Source organism: Archocentrus centrarchus, chromosome 12, assembly GCF_007364275.1.
Source record: "Archocentrus centrarchus isolate MPI-CPG fArcCen1 chromosome 12, fArcCen1, whole genome shotgun sequence".
In the NCBI taxonomy this organism is placed as follows: Eukaryota; Metazoa; Chordata; class Actinopteri; order Cichliformes; family Cichlidae; genus Archocentrus; species Archocentrus centrarchus.
The window spans coordinates 17,904,291-17,922,119 of NC_044357.1; the positions used below are offsets into that span (position 1 = coordinate 17,904,291).

General features: G+C 36.4%; 1 long non-coding RNA gene across 1 annotated transcript; it reads left to right on the forward strand.

Moving 5' to 3' along the window:
* Positions 1–1,207: 1,207 nt before the first annotated feature.
* LOC115788994 (uncharacterized) lies at positions 1,208–16,884 on the forward strand. Its single transcript, XR_004020661.1, has 3 exons — positions 1,208–1,250; positions 9,886–9,950; positions 16,813–16,884. It is a non-coding gene; the product is annotated as an uncharacterized LOC115788994 (long non-coding RNA).
* Positions 16,885–17,829: the final 945 nt, after the last annotated feature.

Sequence of the window (17,829 nt, forward strand, 5' to 3'; positions counted from 1 at the left end):
CAGTCAACACAAAGTTGATCCTGTTTTAATGTGTGGATATTTCTCAACATCAGGACTTAAATTGTGAATCGCTTTCGAGTGCAAAACAAATGTACTCTGGATAAAGGATGATACATACATAAAGGGATTCTCAAAGGATTCTTGAGCTTCAGCTTCAGCAAGCTTTTTTATTCTGGGCATGAATTGAACATAAGCACACTGTCAAACTAAGTTCAAGCATAAATCTAAAAACAATTTTTTCAAATGAGTCCCCTGGTCTGGTTGTTCGCTGTGTGATGTGACTGTGGTTTTTTTTTTTCTTCCCCCAAACAAAGACAGGTTATCCAGCAGACCACTCTCCCTTCTCTCCTGTGTCTTGATCTCTGTTCACCCTGTCATCTTTATCTCCATTTCATGGCCCCATTCTGTTCCATGCTCTTCACCCTCTGTCTTCCATCATTCTGGTTCTTTTGCCATGTGTGACTAATTCCCTCTGATAACACTGCTGTGCTAACAGTTTGTGTGCTTGTGTGTGTGTGTGTGTGTGTGTGCTGTTACCTTTTAGATCTGGTCTTGCTTGTTTTAAGGCTTGTAAATCAAAACCTGGTTGTGTGCAATGATAGTTAACAAGCTAACTAATGATTTTAAATACTTCTGAAGGGTAATGCCAGTCTGTGCACTGCTGAGGCTTCTCCACAGCTATGGATCATTTATGGATTGAACTTTAAACATTATACCTGCCTGCTGCCATAACACCAATGTAACATGAGGCTTCATTAAGTGATAATATATCTGTCCTGGGTCAGCTGGGATAGGCTCCACCTCCCGTGACCCTGAAAAGGATAAGCGGAAGAAAATGGATGGATGAATTATTGTTTATCATTGGGTCTTCTGTTTGACTCCTAGTGTTTTCACTGTTACATTTGAGATTCATGTTCTTATTTTGTATCTTCAGCCTAAGAACTAATGAGTTTGTAGTTTCAGGTTATTTCCATTCATTTATTCTGGTTAGGGGTGGTCCCTTATGTCCTAGTGTTTCCCTGTGTCAAGTTCCATGTGTTAGTCTTATTTCTGTGTTTTGTTGGGTACTTCCTGTTTTATTTTGGTAAGTCTTTCTCTCCCATGCTTTGCTTTTAGTTTTACTTCCCTTTGTCTCATCATTCAAATTTACTTCAGCTGTGATTAGTTCCACAGGTGTCTTCACTTACTGTTAACTGCCTGTTTGTTGCCCTGCATGCTTCCCTGGATTTTCCTGGGCCCTGTACTATGAAGTGAGTTCAGCATACCCAAGGTATCAACACACAGTTTGCGCTTCATTCAGTTGTTTTAGTAAGGCACAGATTAACAAGCTGCACATATAAAACATATTACCCTAGCAGAGAAATTAAATATTGTGCTTAAAGCATGCTGTCAAAAAAGAATCAGGGAGCAGTGCTTTCAGATGATTTTAAACTGAAACAGTTTTAGTTTTTGTTCTCTCACATGAAGGCTTGGTGCTGGTTAAGGGTTTGAGAGCAATGTTTAAATTTAAAACCAGAATTCAAACATGAACTTAGTCTACATAAAAAGTTACAGTGTAGGTTTCCTGTTTTCAGATCATATATTAACGTTTATATGACAAAAAAATTATTTACTTCCAACAGAAAAAAAATAAATAAATAATAATATCAAGGAATAAAGTTGCGTCTAAGAATCTATATTCATTGCTGAAGCTCATCAGGGAAACACAAAGACTCTAAACCTAGGATCCTCAAATCCAGGCCTCGCGGGCCAGTGTCCTGTAGGTTTTAGATGTGTCCCTGATCCCACACACCTGAATCAAATGGCTGAATTACCTCCTCAGTATGCAGTCAAGTTCTCCAGAGTCCTGCTAATGACTTCTTGACTCAGGTGTATTGAAGTAGAGACACATCTAAAAGGTGCAGGACACCGGACTTCAAGGCCTGGATTTGAGGATCCCTGCTCTAAACACTACTAAAAAAAATCTCTCCGCAGAGGTCAGAGGGATCTTCCAGGAATGGTGATGTTTTTTTCTAGAGAATTGATTGGTTAGTAGGCAGTGATTTCATGCCTGATGATCTTTAATCTGGAAGTTAACCTGCTCTGCAGCAGGTTAGGTCAGAAGTTAACCCCGTGGTACAGAAAACCCAGGGTTAACCCTGAAGTTTTCTGGATAAGCCAAAATCCTGCTTCATATTACAGGCCTCTGGATTCTTGTTACTTTATGGAGTCAGTTTTGTCTCAGTTGTGGATTTATGTTTGGGTCTCTGATCAGCCAAATAAATGCTCACCTTTTGTTTGAACTTAGTCTCTTTCTGTGAGTCCTATATTTGGGTCCTCAACCTGCAGCCTCCTCTAAATATGACAGGATCACTCTTGGTTAAAAAAAACAGCAAAATGGAGATGAATAACTTTCTTAAACAGCACCTCTTCTCTTGCCACACTCCATCAACCCTTCCACATTTTTTGGTCTAACATACTTGTGGCTGAACTAATCAATCAGAAGCCAGAAGGAAAACCACTAATTAATATAGGCTGGAAAGGCCCATATGTAAACAATTAAATATGGAACAAATTATTAAATGTAAGTGCATTAAATTATCTGTTCAAGCATCCTAAACAGATTTTTGTAAATTGACTCAAACATGACTTCTAAACTTTACATTAGCTTGCAACACACAGGGCAACTAGCTTAGTTATACAGGATTTCTGAGAAGCTGAAAATAAAGCTTCAGAGCTCTGATGTGCAGCCTTGACATTAGAAATAACATCACTGCGAGTGCACTCCGTATTAAAATAATTAATTAGAATTAAAATGTTTATTTTACTGCTCTGTGCACAAAATCCCAAGATTAACAATTTTCTCCAGCATTAATTAACCTCTTGTCTGTTTTGCAACAATGTTGCATTTTACTGTTTTACTTTTTTATGTTCTTTGTGATATTTTATGAGCCCAGAACAGATAAAGGTGTTAACCACTGTCATACCCATTATTGCCAACTTAAGTAGTAGGTTTTGTCAAGCCAGCTAGTGCAAAGAAAACCTGCCTGCCTTGGACTTCCTTCACAGTACAACCTTAAAGTATCAATGAAATCATAACAGGTCACTGGTAAAATTTCCCTATAATAGTCATGATACCTGAGGTACTCAGGGTTTTGAGCTTGTTGTAGGCTTTTGGTTCCTAGTTTTGTTGTGGTTTAAGTTACAATTTTCAATCATTCCTGAGTATTTAGCCATCAGTTCTGTATATATTGTAGTTATACAGTAGTTTGCAATTGCTATTTGACGAGTCCTGTCAATGTTTCCCTGTCTTCCTTCTTCCCCCATGTAAAGTTTATTCATTAGTCTTTCCCGGTTTTCAGTTATTGTTAATTACTTCCTGTTTTATCTTTGTAGTGATTTGCCTTTTGTGTCTTGTATTTCATGTTACTTCCCCTCCTGTATTCTCCTGTCTCACTGTCTGCTTGTTCTCTCTTGATATTTTTGATATTTTTGGATTCTTATGTTTCCTCTGATATTCTGGAGTTGCTGTTCTGTCTTTTTTTTTTTTTTTTTTTCTGGACTTTACCTCAACCTAAATAGAAAGCTAGATTTTTCATTTAATTTACATGAAAGGCTGTAACTCTGAGTCTTGCGTGTAGGTCTTTTTTCCCCTCGATTCATAACAATACCTGCATAATCCAGTTATCCATCTAAACTAAAATTCTCCCTAAAACTATTTGATGCACTATTAAAATCTGTAACACCAACCACTACTATTGGGTAATAAAAATAAATTAATTAAACAGTTAAATGAAAACATATTAAAACAGGACTGAGTTTAATGACTTATTGAGATGACACAGCACAGTTTGAAAGGCAGCCACGCAGCATACAGCATATTAAAACTGGCCTTCTGCCACTCCAAATTAATACACAGGAAATCCACATATATATGCAAGGCATGCAAAACATGAAACAAATTACTTAAGCATCCTTTTACTGGGCTTAATTGGCTCCTTCAACTAGCAGTGTTCATTTCTAACATTGTTTAAAATTCTGTTACAATTAATTAATCTTCCTCAATTAAAATAACAATAATAAAAAACCCACAATCTTTGTTAAAAACCAACAATGGTGTTAAACCAAGATCAAAATGTAGAAGAGCAACAATCAGAGGAATAAAACTGGGAGCAGCAAAGCAACAGCATATTCCTATAGCAATAACCTTTAGCATGGTCCCTAAGCACATTGTATTTAAATATCAGAGATGAAAAGAAAAGAGGTTACCTGGCTGTACACTGAAGCAACCCCATGGGTCAAGTTCTGAATTCTGATTCAGACAACAATATCACCATAACATATCATTTCTGCAAAGAATAACACAAAGGCAATCTTCACCAGGTACTGAATTCAGGGATACTTGACACAAAATTTTGTTCTTAGCAACCTCACATGTTCACGTACCTTAATTTCAAAGGACACCACAAAAGCCGTGACAAACAGGAAGCATAAGGTAAACCTTGTACGACCGGTATGTGTCCCTGCGGCAGCAGGTTCATTTCTGGTGGGCATAAACACCATCTGTTCTGTACTTGTTACTTTGTTATATCAAGTGTGCTAAAGAAAGCTGGACAAAAGTCAGTCATGTTAGGGTGTCACATTCATTTATACTAATTACTTCGTGAAAATCCGATTATGCCATCTATGCATTGCATTTAAATGTACTGTTTTGTGTCAAAGTGATGGATGAACTTCCCAAACTAGACAATGGAGAGTTTTTAAAAAGCTTTTAAAATGCAGTAAAGTTGAAATAACCAAATTGTTAAATATTAAATAAACAAGGAACAAGAGTATACAGTACATATAGTCATGAGCAAAAACAAGTTCAGAGATGCTGCCTGAATTGTTGCCCTTAACACCATCATGCCATTCAGGCTTTGCAGCATGTATTCAGTGTGAGTAATTTACTGCTTGACACAAGAATGATGGCAAAAGAAGGCAATGTCAATAGTTGGTGCTAGCCGAGAAGTGGTTTTTCATTGCTATCTGTCATAACAGAAGTGTCTGGTCATGCATCTCTCTGACTCCACATGGTATATCACTCATTGCACTGTAAACACCTGCACTTGAAGTGACACACAAATTCTATGGCTCAGAGCAAGTAAACATTACTTGAATATCTTGAGCAAAGCATTCTCCATTAAGTAAATGCATTATATTCATTTGCACTCAGCACACATGTGCAGTCCACTAGCTATAGAAGTGCTCTAATATCAGGAGACAAAAACAGGGCCCATCTAAAAAATGCCAACAAAAGAATTAGAGAAATAAAAGAAGGCACACGTGGAAGGCTAGACAAAAACTGAAGTAAACGAAAAAGATGGATAGAGAAAAAAAGCACTGAAAGATACAGTAGGAACAAATAGATTAAGATGGAAACACTGAGCAAGTGGTAATTGTTCCCTGGGTAGAATAAAAGTACTGTTGCACTGCCAGTAGAGGCAGTCTTGTTTTTTAAAAAAAAACTTCCAACTTTCTCCTTTAGAAATGTTTACTTCCAATCCAGACCGTTCCACACTTCCTCAACCCACGTCTACCTCATTCCTCTCGCCGCACTGTCCTTTTTCTCCTACATGCCAGCTGCTCTTGTAGAATCCTAAAAACCTCTCCAAGTGCAAATGTGTAAACACTTCCATACAAGCAAACACACAGTCACCCAAAAGCACTAATCTATAGCTGAATAGAAATATTGTGGTCAAGCTGCTTCAAAGATGTTTGGGTGAAGGACAGTTGAATCAGCAAAACTGCTAGTATTGCATATATTGCTTTATTTGTGTTTGCATGTATGCATATTATATGAATGTGAGTGTGTATTTAGATAAATATTTGGTATTTTTAAAATGTATAGTCCAATGTGTCCCAATTTTTGCTGATAAAACAATCTGGTTGAGCTGAGAATATATTATGCATTCACATCGCAAGAGTGGGTGCAAAATTAACGATGTATACAAAGGTTTTATAGGCATAATAAAATTTAGAGTTTTATGGATTTGGAATCAGTTCTGACTCACCGCTATCAGCTTCATCTCCATGCTGACCTGTATTGACCAGATTAATTCTGATGGACAATAAAACTTAAATGGCTTCACTGATCATCACTCCATGACACTAAACTGATTGTTCTGCATTATACTAGTGAGAAAACAAGGGACGGAAAGACAGAAGAGGAATGCATAGGGTCGAACTTCTTTGTAGCCCGATAAAACTTAAACGGGATCGAGAGAAAAGCTTTTGACTACAGTCATGGAATGATGAATAAAGTGGAAAGAATAACACCAGTAAAAGCTTTTATTTCTTGCTGATTACTTTTCCAAAGATTTAAATCAGTTATGTTGCTGCTGTTGTAAGAGTGGTAATGGTTGATAGGAGAAGGGCAATAAAAGTAAGTGAGGAAGGTCAGTATGATGAAAACCTAAGTTATTTCAGCTAGTTAATACACTGCTAATAAATAAATAAATAAATGGACACTTTTTAATCAGAGTATAGCATCAAGTAAATTAAACTTCTGGGATATTGATCTGGTTAGTTAAGTAGCAGAGGAGGTTGTTAATCAGTGGAGAATAGATGAAAATGAATGAAGAAAGCATAGAAAGTTCATATAAGGCAGTCAATGATGAAATTTGAAATGAGTATATCCCAACAGAAGGAAGCAGAATGAGGATAAAAAAATAAAATAAAATAAAAGGTAAAGGTGAAACTATGTGGACTAATTCTTCAAAATTGTTATATTTAATTCAAAATGACATCCCAAGTGCTGCACAGAGAGAAAGATAAGGCAGTCCAAGGTGAACTTTAATGAAACTTGAAGAAGAATAAAATGTTCTACAGCCTGCAAAGCTCACTGACTGTCCAAGGAAACCTGATGGAAAAACAACCAACCAAATGAATCTGAAAGGAGAAGCTAAAACCCAAAAATAAATGAGGAGACAAAAGGAAAGCAAAACACAAATAAACAAGAAGTGGTGCCGGCACAACAAACCCCGCCCCTGGCAGACCTTTCAGCTGATTTGAACGTCCAGCTCACAAACATGTCACCCTCCAAGCTTTGAATCACCGAAAGAACACATAGGTCCATGCCCATAATTTAAACTTTATTGCTTATAATGAGAAAATACACAATTTGTCCTGTATTTATTATTTGCAGAGCAATCAGGTGTCACAATAAGATGCAACACATTATTTGTGCCACAGAGGGGCACATCACAGGCCCGACACTTCCAGGTGTGTCACTCCTCCTGTTGTACACCTGGAGACAGCATTTACATTTGAGTCTGCCCCTAAATTAGATTTTTTTTTTTTTTTATTTTGTTTTTAATCTTTACTTGCTCTCAGATCATTAAACCCAATTGAGGCTGCAGCTGAAAGAATACAAACTAAAACTGTCTTATGTAAATTTGAACATTAATGGAATATTTGAGTATAACTTCTCTCATGTTTTAATGATAAAGTTTTGACATCGATAATTCCGTTAACTCACACGATTGGCATTTTTGGCAGCTTCTCCCTGCCTTCATATAGGCAGTTTATTAATATAGCAGCTCTTTTCCAAGCTTACTGACCAAAATCTTTAAAGTGCACACACATTCGTGCTTCTAACACTAAACTACTGTACAGTGCTTTTCCTCTCACACCGCTGATTTATCTGCAGCAGCTGTGTTCTTTCATTCCATGTTGTGTATAACCTCTCCATGTTTTTTTCATTATTATAATTTATGCTTCCCTTGTAAAATTAGCCGTTCAGCTGCTGGTACAATAATCAGTATGATTGGTCAGATGTTGCCAACACCACCCATTTCATGTGAACGCACTTGTACCTAGATCAGGAAACAGTGGGTTAACTTAGCAGGTTGATAACCAGTTTGTGTGACTGCTGATCCTGATCAGAAATGTTAACGTGAATCCAGATAATGGAAAGATACCCGGGGTGTGCTGAACTCACTTCATAGTGTAGGTTCATAGGGAAGAGCTAAACATGTCCAGGGCAAAAGCTGGTCAGGACTGATGATGCTTTCCCGTCTATCTCTTAAATGGATGGGAAAATATTTGCAGTTTTAAGCGTTGTCATATATCTTAATAATGTTAGTGTACTACAACTTTTTGGTATTCGTAGTAGATGATCACAGTTGTGGTTTAAAAAAATATTATCTGTAGGTTTTAGATAAGACTCATCAATGCTTAAATTAAAACTTTCACTATCAAATGGTTCAAAAACACTGATTAGCTAGTCAGTAACTTTGTTTGAAAAGTAACTTTTTTTAACTATTTGAAAATTAAGTATATTAACTTTTAGGTCAAATATTGATTCCTAATGTTTTATTTGTGTCATTATCTTAAAAAATAATTGGTCTAATAGTTCATCACTAAACAGTTAAAAATGGTTGGATGTAGATTGTGTTTTGGTGCTAATCCACACATGTAGCACAGTAAGCATTGTGACTGAAATGTCTATTAGCGTTTGCCACAGTATTTGTAATAATGCTAAGAAATTTTTACTGTTGCATGATATCCTCCTGATGTTAGCATTACTAGCTTTTTGATATTTTACTGTATCTGAAAACTCTACACATTAGTGTTAAACATTAAATACTGTGGTAAAAGAGGCAGATTTAAATGTACTGTATTCCCACAAAGATCTACATATAATAAAATCACAAAAGGAGAAAAAACTCAAACTTTGTAGAGGGCATGGGGAACAGTAAAAGAGGAATACGGAAAGCATTCAGCGTGACAAAATAAGACACACTGGGGAAGGAAAAGAGGACAAACAGGATATGGTACAATTTTTAAAAAAAGTCTTTACTCATCTTCTCAGGTCTATAGACTCATTTGTGTTGGCAGTCTAAAGATATTAGAATTGAGTAACAGGGGACAAGGTGAAGGAAAAACATGAGAGAAATGATGAGAAGAGACAAACCAGAGGGTAAAATAAAGAAAACCTTGTTGAGCTGTGACTGGAGACAAATAGGGGAGTAGGAGGCGATGGAGGAAGAGGGAAACAAGGAAAACAGGTACCATATATGAAAGGTTAAAGTAATCAATTTAAAATGGTCTCATGGTCTAGGAGGGTAAATGGCCTCTCTGTTTCACTGAATGGGAGCTTGAGGTAAGGAGAAAAAAAGAATAATGTCGTGAAAACTGCCTAACAATATCTGATTAACAAGGAAAGGAATTTTTATTTTTATTTATTTATTTTTTTTTAATCACAGATATTTTGCTTAATATTTGGTCAAACACAGAAACAATGGAGAAAAAAAAAAAACACTTTAGGATGCGGGTTTGAGAGGTCTGAAGGGCAAAACGGAAATGAGAATAAGTTACAGGATACATGGCTTACGTGCATGCGATTTACTCGACCCCCTCACAAATCACAGACTTTTATTGAGGCAGCTCTTAAAGCCTGCGCACAAAGAGGATACCAAAAGAAAAAAAAATAAAGGAAAAAAATAGGTTCACAAAACAACTCAAGGTTGATGAAGTACTTCATGTGCTTTTGTACTTGGGACTACATATGAATGTTGGGAAAGTCATATATAAATCCACATTTGTATGTTTTTTCTGTGGCTGTGTTGTTTTTGAGTAGGTGTAACACTAAACTCTGAATTATTTTATGCATGTTGATACTATCTAGTCTAAACAAGCCTTCATCTTTTCAACTACTCCAGCGTGGGAATGCACTTCTTCCAGTTTTCTAATGTCTTGACTACTTTGATCACCTTGTGTTGGCTAATTGCTGGCTAATCACATCTTCAACTAGCTCACTGGGGTGATGCCTGGACTGTTCAAATATTTATTTTTATACACTGTACACATTGTATTTATGCTCATTTGTGCCATTTGAGCATGTGTCTCTTTTTTGTCTTCTAGTTTTATGTGTGTGATTGCCTAACCCCAGACAGTGTTCACCCTAAGGACACAGTGTCTGCCAAAAGGTGAGGTATATATTTGCAGTAATTCTGACAAAAGAAAAAAAAAAAAAAAAAACAAAAGAAATAAAAGACTCTGACATTATTAGCAGAGCATCTTGAGAAACTAATGCATGTCTGTAGGGAATGTAAAGGCAAGGGTTGGTTTTAAAATATGACACTTTGCGAATTCTTTGCTAGTACTTATTGGATTTGTGCTCACGTGATATCTATTGCGGTTATTATATATTTTTTTGAAATCCAGCCTCTAAACCAAATTGTCCTCATGTGACAGTGAATCTTTGCACACATTTGAGTTAACTGTTAATATTTCACATCTTACCCTAATATATTTAGGCTTCTCACAATATTTAAATATTGAATTCATTTTATTCTGTTCAGTTGTATGGTTGAGGTTATTTAGGAGGGATTTGATCTTATATAGCAAAGTGGATGGTATTTAAAGTGCCCCACACAGTGACTTAAAAGTGGTGTTTTGGAACTGGATAGATGCTCTGATAATTTAAAATGAGGCAAATGTTTTAAAGTCTGATTTTTAAGGACATTGCTTGACTCTATTCAAAGATATAATTTGTATGAATCATTTCAGTAACTTTAAAACAAACTGCTTGTTTTCACTTGTCTCTGGTAGGATGAAAGAGATGAGTTTTAGCATTGTTCTTCACACTGAGGTTAAAATGTGGCTCCCAAGTGGTGAGTTGGAATTGCCATAACTGGTGCTAGGAAGTGAACTGGTAAATAGTGATATTTATATCTTACATTGTTTATTATTTGTATATATATTTACATTTTAGTGATAAATTTAACACAAAGTCAAGCAAACGCTTACAGGATGATGAGACAGATGTGGGTCAAAATCAGGCAGTCCAAACTGTAAAACGGAGCAAAAATAAACAAATCACTGGTTAAAAAGTGTTTAAATGCAGGAAGCATTAAAGAACTGAAGAATGAAGTGATCAACAAATATCAGTTTTTCACAATTGCTAAAACACATTTCTCGAAACCCGCTCCCTCTTTATTAAAACTTTAAACACAAGATCTTACAAACAGCCAGTCAAAGCAAAAACACTACTGAGCATTCATCACACAGTACTTCAGAAATAGCAAACAAATCACAAAACACACTCGTAGATGCTGCATATTTTAAGTAGTGCACACAATAGAGAATTGAATGTCTGTGAATTTAGAACTTGCATACAGATATACAAGGATTAAAAACACAACCGTATGACCAGTTTAAATGGAAAAACTCATTACAGTGTAATTGCAATTGCAAAGTTAGAGTCAGCAAATTATTTTTTCAGCATCACAGCTTTGTGTGGGGTCTAGCCAGAGATCTGATCTGTTCATATGGCACTCTGTACACTGCACCTTGTTGCACTCTACAACAATAGTGCCCCTAAAGCTGACATTGTCTTATGCACTTTTTGGTTATTTATATTATGCTTGATATCATGTGACATTAACTGAAGCTAAAACATGTTTTGTAGTATTTTGGTTGTGGGACATTATTTTATGCTTATATGTTCTTCACAGCCAAACTAATAATTGACCAATTGCCTGATGTGAATGATTTTTCCAGGCTTTATATACATCATATGCTGCATTCCTTGGATTTAATTAAGACCCATCTTTTGGTAATGTTTGTGCCGGTTGCTCTTTCCATGCTTCTTTGTTTACTGTTTTCCTTATTTTTATGGTTTCAGGCTTCCCCAGTAACTCTGTGTTTAACATCACAATGCTATGAACCGTTGGTAATTCCCTCCAGCAAAGTTTGCAGAAATGCAGACTTGGAAAAGCGGGTAAAAGGAACTAAAAATGAATCCAAGGGAGACCTCATGCACTTGACATTTTGAAGGTGGGACAGCCCTAAGCACTCGGTCTTATTGTGTCTCTAAGCCCATGCGTCTGAATTAAGCTTTGGTCTTATACTCCCCTCCTTCTTTCTTCTCTCCTTCCTTGTCCCCCATCTCTTGCAAACACTGTACTGTTTTTGTTTTTCCATCATTGATAACAAGTATGAACAACAGGAAAGGTTCAACAAGATTTTGGTAGACATTAAAGGAGGGAAGGTCTGGAGAGGTGAAGAGAAAACATGGAGAAGGGAGTATGAGCTGGAGATGGGTTTGGTACAGGAAAATACAATGTGATGTCACAGATGCTGGTTAAATAAATTGATCAGAATTAGTAATGTACACTTTATTACCTAAAGTAGATTTCATCTGTGTTGCTTCACTTTAAATAATTTTCACATAAAACTGACCTTTGGCAATATTTGTTCTTTGTTCTGGAAATTATGTGGAAAATATGCCATTACACCATGCCAAGGTTGACATAGTCAAGCCACAACACCAGTCTAGTATAATTATGAGGATGTGTCACTCATTATGATGAGCAGATGAAATCACAATCACTCTAAAATGATTGTGTGTGTGTGTGTGTCCATGCAAGACAATGGGCAATACTAGAGGCTAGTAATAATGACGATGAACATTACATCAACTATGCAGTCACACATGATGGCTGCTATGACTGATGCATTAGAGTATAAGCTGTTACTGACAACTGATGACAAATCCGCAACTTGAAGCAAATCCTAAACTGGCAAATTCAATAAAACATCTTGAGTGAACTACATATGTAGACACATAAAGTCATATGCCCATCTTTTTTTTTTTTAAATGTTCAGCATCTATTTTGCTCAGTTACATGATCCAATTATTTCTAATTGGATGTGAAAATCAACATTCATTCTACACAAAGTAATTGTGCAGCATTTGTCTAGAGGCAAAGCTTATGTAACTGTGAAACATAACTCATACCAGTCAGATGTGACCCTCATTATCTTTAGGCACTCTGCATGGCAGATGAGGAAAACCCAGTGCATCCCACGTGTTTAATGACATTTATGCATTAACTCCTTAAAAATAATGTGTTTACACTGAAAACTTGTCAAACTCTTTGTGCTATCACAAGACTGACCTAACTTTAAACATATGTGATTCAGCATTAAGAGTAAAAATGATTTGCAGTACCTAAATATTGTGTACTGATTAAAGGTTTTCACTGATGGTCTTGTGTACAGTTAGTAAAGGCACACTCAGCTCAATAGCTTGTTTTTTTAAATATATATTTCTGTGAAATATTTCAGAGAAACAACATGCTCAGTCACGCTCAGAAAAACTGAGGCTTATTGTGATGCTGGTTTGGAAGTAACTGTAGAATTGTGCAGCTGTGAGGTTGACACACAGAGAAAAAGTATTTGCCTTTTTATTGTAATTGTCTAGAAGCACTTTTTATTCTAGTGGATGTAATGACATTCTTGATTATTCTTCTTTTTTTTTTATTGTGCAGAGGAGACTGTGAAGATTCTTCCCCACTGGTCATAAAGGTATTGCTCTAATTTGAAGCAGAAAAAGGCTTAAGTGGAATGCCATTACCTACCCACAGGCTGCCTCATTTAATTTTAAATCTCAACAAATTATAGTTCTAAAGTAAAAGAAAAACATTTCACATGATTTTAGAGTGGGATGTGTATTGCAAATTTAAGCTGAAACCTAACATCACATTTATGACCCTACTGTATATTATCTTAGTAATTTTAGGTCGTTATATAAACCAACATTCTTGAAGAACATGTCTAATCAAAAGGACTCACTTATCTTCGTAAAATAAAATATTGCAAAAGAGTATAATTTACTTATTGTTGGATCAACTGATAATACACTGCAAGTGTTTAGAGGACAATCAAAAATGTGAATTATAAAATGGTACTGTCTTGTTTGATTTTACAACTGATATATATTAATATCTGTCTTCATGGTTCAACTTGGGAATGATCAGATGTGTTATGTGTGGATTATATGTAGCTATTATTTGTAGAAAGATGACATTATTTTTAGCTGTGCTGCCAGATGACACTGACCCTTTTGAGATGCCCTGTAAGTGCAAGAAATGTTGGGAAGAAGCGTGAAAAGAGATTTGAGGAGAGACATTGGATTGCGCTGGTGCAGCATTATTAATGATGTGATGCGTCCAGAGAATGCAAGCAGTTGTCACAAAATGGATATCCTTTCAATCTTTGTGCTTTGCACTAAATGTCAGCTTATGGGCATTGAGAAGTGGATAATGCATGCATAGTGTGGGTTTTTATCCATGAACCAAATGTATTTGAGTGGATGTTGACAGAATCATGGGAAACTGTTGTTGTGCAGGAGGCCAGCCCGACTGCTCTTTCCTTTGGAAACCAGTGTAGTTCTATTTCTGGACTGAGGCACTGAACAGTTTGTGTGTGTTTGGATTCACATATTTATTGTAGTATTTTCTATGTGTTGGTTGTATGAATGTATTGCGGTTAAGTGCCAATTTGTGATTGGCACTTAACTCAGATTGGAGACATCAAAAGTTTTTATAAGAAACTCAGGACTAGGGAAAAATCTCATCCTTTCACTTCACCTGACTTATTTGATAGTTATTCAAAGTACAGGCAAAGTGCGGGCTAAAGCCAGAACTACATTCTCCCAGGACTGTTGTTTGAGCTTCAGGCTGCTGGGAAATGAACATATGAGAATGATCAGGAAAGCAAAACTGGACTTACCTGAGTTCTCTGTCATGCTGTGACAGAAACCAGGTGACTTCCTGAACCATACTATGAATAATGGTAAAAATTGTTCCAGAAACTAAGGTGTCAAATAAATAGGAAATTCTAGCTTATTTAATTCAATAATATTTAAGTCAGTAATATAAGGTATATTTAAAATGTAAAATAGACTACAGGGCTCTTGAATGGATGGATTAGGGGCTGGGAATTTGTTTCCAGGATTTTGCACATCATTATCTGTTACAATTCATGAATATTCTAACATAATAACCCTTGTACTTAAAGCTACTACACAGGGGTAAATACAGAAATATGATTTGCTGAGTTAAACAGCAGAGCGGGTAGAGTAGAAAAACCAGAAGCTCAACAAGTGAAAAAAATAGATTAAATAAATATAATCTGTTTGCTAATAAGACAGTTTAGTTTTAAATTATCTAAGCCTTTACAGAGTCAGTGACCTAGTAATACCCTATTTCACCAGAGGCTGTTTGTATTTGTGTAAAGGCTTGCTCTATTGGAATTAATGTGAAAGTCTTTGTAAACTGGTGTAAAATAAGCTCTACAAGATCTTTTACCACAATATTCCAGGCATATTTTTGATGATGTGCATTCAGATGTTAAGGTAATATGCATGGGTGAGACTGCATGAGTGTTGTCAGTGTCCAGTGTTCTTTATTCCATCTCACAAACCTTAAGCAAGGGAAATCCTAAGAAATCACAGCATCTGCTCCAAACTGTCTCCCGGGTCTATTTGCCATCCCTTGTAAACAGTAAACACTGGAAGCAGTGCTGCAGACAGGAACAGTCGCTATTTGTCTGCCGGTGTTTTTGCCTCTGTGAGATTATGTAAGGATGGTATTATGTAAGTCAGGAAAATTATATTAACACCTTACCTATTGTGGCAAATCCTGCTTATGCTGCAGGTAAGAGAAGATGACGGAGATGTAACGTGACAGACTGAGAGAACCAGAAATGGGGAATCAGAAGAAGAAACCAAACCACAGAGGAGAAAGATATAGATAGAAGCAGAGTTGCACAAAGGCAGTGGTAACACTTAATATATGTGGTTTCATACAAATAGGATTCCTTCTTTAGTTTATTCTGGCTGATGTGACTATTTCACTGCTTACATGCAGTAGTTAACTCCAGTCCATCACTGATCCATGACGGGTGGAGGGTGGAGTCACTTCACAGATCCATATAGAATATATTATATAATTCAACTGAACATTGAATAAAATACTCTAATTTGAAGTAAAAGTATTTAAAGGGATTTCACATTTCTAAGCATATCTGGGAGGACACAAATATGCTGTTAATTAACAAAACATAAAGCATCAGGTGTTTATTAATCTTTAAGCAGACCGTAAACTATTCCTTGTCTTAACCAAATCACATATGTACACACAGGGATGCAAAATCGCAGTCTCATCGTCAAGAGAATAACAATTCCCCAAAGAGTTCATAAAAACTATATGTATAAAACATTTGTGAAACCTCCACAAAAGCCCCAGCTTTGTGGCACCTAAAAAAGAAGAGCTACACAATGCCTTCATCCCACAGTGAATTTTGTTTTGATGGCCATCTGTCGTCAGAGAATTTTGTAGCTTGATGTGTATGAGGATGACATGTTGGATTGCCTGCCATAATCAAAGTAATGACATGATGCCAAGTCGCAAAACCAGCTGTGTTGAAGATATTTCGTCCAAACATCTGTTCCAAAGAGCACAACACTGAATATCAAAAGTAGACATTTGTTCTGGCAGTGAATTAAAGTAGAGTTCTAGCTGAAATGCTAAAGAGAGAGAGAGAGAGAGAAAGCTGTGAGCTGCATGCGCACTCTCTACTGGCTCATAAACTCTTTTATGCACAGCTGGGTTGGCTTTTACACACAATGACAGTTGTTACTACATGCTGTTGCATTGAAGCATGTAAAAGATCAAATATCTGAATGTCATAGACCAGTTAGCATGCCTCACTTGTATAAGTACTCACTCACTGGGAGATTACTCTCCCATATTGGAGTTAAAAAAGCACAGTATTTTTTTCTCAGACATATCTTATGAAAATGAAAGTAGGAAGGCAATCATGCAGATTTATATGTACGAACAGTCTTCTTGTGGGACAAGTGATATGAGAAGTCTCTCACACCACTTTATACTGTTGTTGTGGGTCATTGCCATGGCATGCAGTGCATGGGTATGTGGGTGCATGTCTCTGTGGTTTTATGTACATGTGTATACGGGTGCATGTGTGCTCTCTTCTTAGGCCTGAGGGGCAGCAGACAGAATGACAGAAAAGAAGATAAGCTGCAGTGACCTCCCTCATCTTCTCCTCCCCTATACCTGTTTAACCTTCCTGTCTGACCCATGGGACATGCGTTTGCTATGCTGTGCACTCTGCAGTGAGAGCGTTCTAACAAATTTAAGCTGCAAATGTTGCAAGTGGAACAGAGACTTACGAAAGAGGTGTGTTTGTGTGTTGCTTGGTGACAGATGTGATGTTTTTCCAATGAGTGAATTCAAAGGAGTCTTTTCAAGGATGTTGTGTGACTTGTCTTCAGGAAAAACAGAACATTTATGCTACGTGAGGATATATATGTTACATCAATCACTTTTGTTTTTCAGGCATTACTTTTACTTGAAAATTATTATTTCAAAGCAAAGTGTAGACTGATGTAAGTGATACTGCAATTTGGGAAAAACATGCATCCAAATCTGTGATGCACATGTGATGAATGTGAATTATCAGATAAAGGTGTGGGGAATTAATTTGCAGATTATGTTATATATCTTTTATAAATCAAGCATGAACAAACAATTGCTTGAGACAATATATGTAAGCATTTATAAATGTGGTCCTAACTCATGTTTTTGTTTTTGTTGTTCAGGGAATGCTGTTTACATGCAGTCACAATTACTGAAAAATCTGAAGAAAAAAAAAAATAAAAAAATAACGGGGTATTATGCAGTGTGATATCTTTTGTTCAATTCTTAACCAATAAGCCACTGGAGGCAGGCCACATAATGCAGCTAATTATCTAGAAGATTTGTCATAAACTTGGCACGGTGGCAAGCCAGCTGCCTGAGTCACTCGCTCTCTGTGCATGTCAACAAGACTAAGCAAATTGTATTTGAAATTTTATTTAGTGGAAAAAAGCCCTAAAAGTGTTCTGGATATAACTGGAGGTCACTTTTATTTATTGTTTTATTTTTCATACTGTCTTGATATTGGTTGTATAACATAAGCAAAAAGAGGCAGATGTCAGAGCTCTCTCTCTCTCTC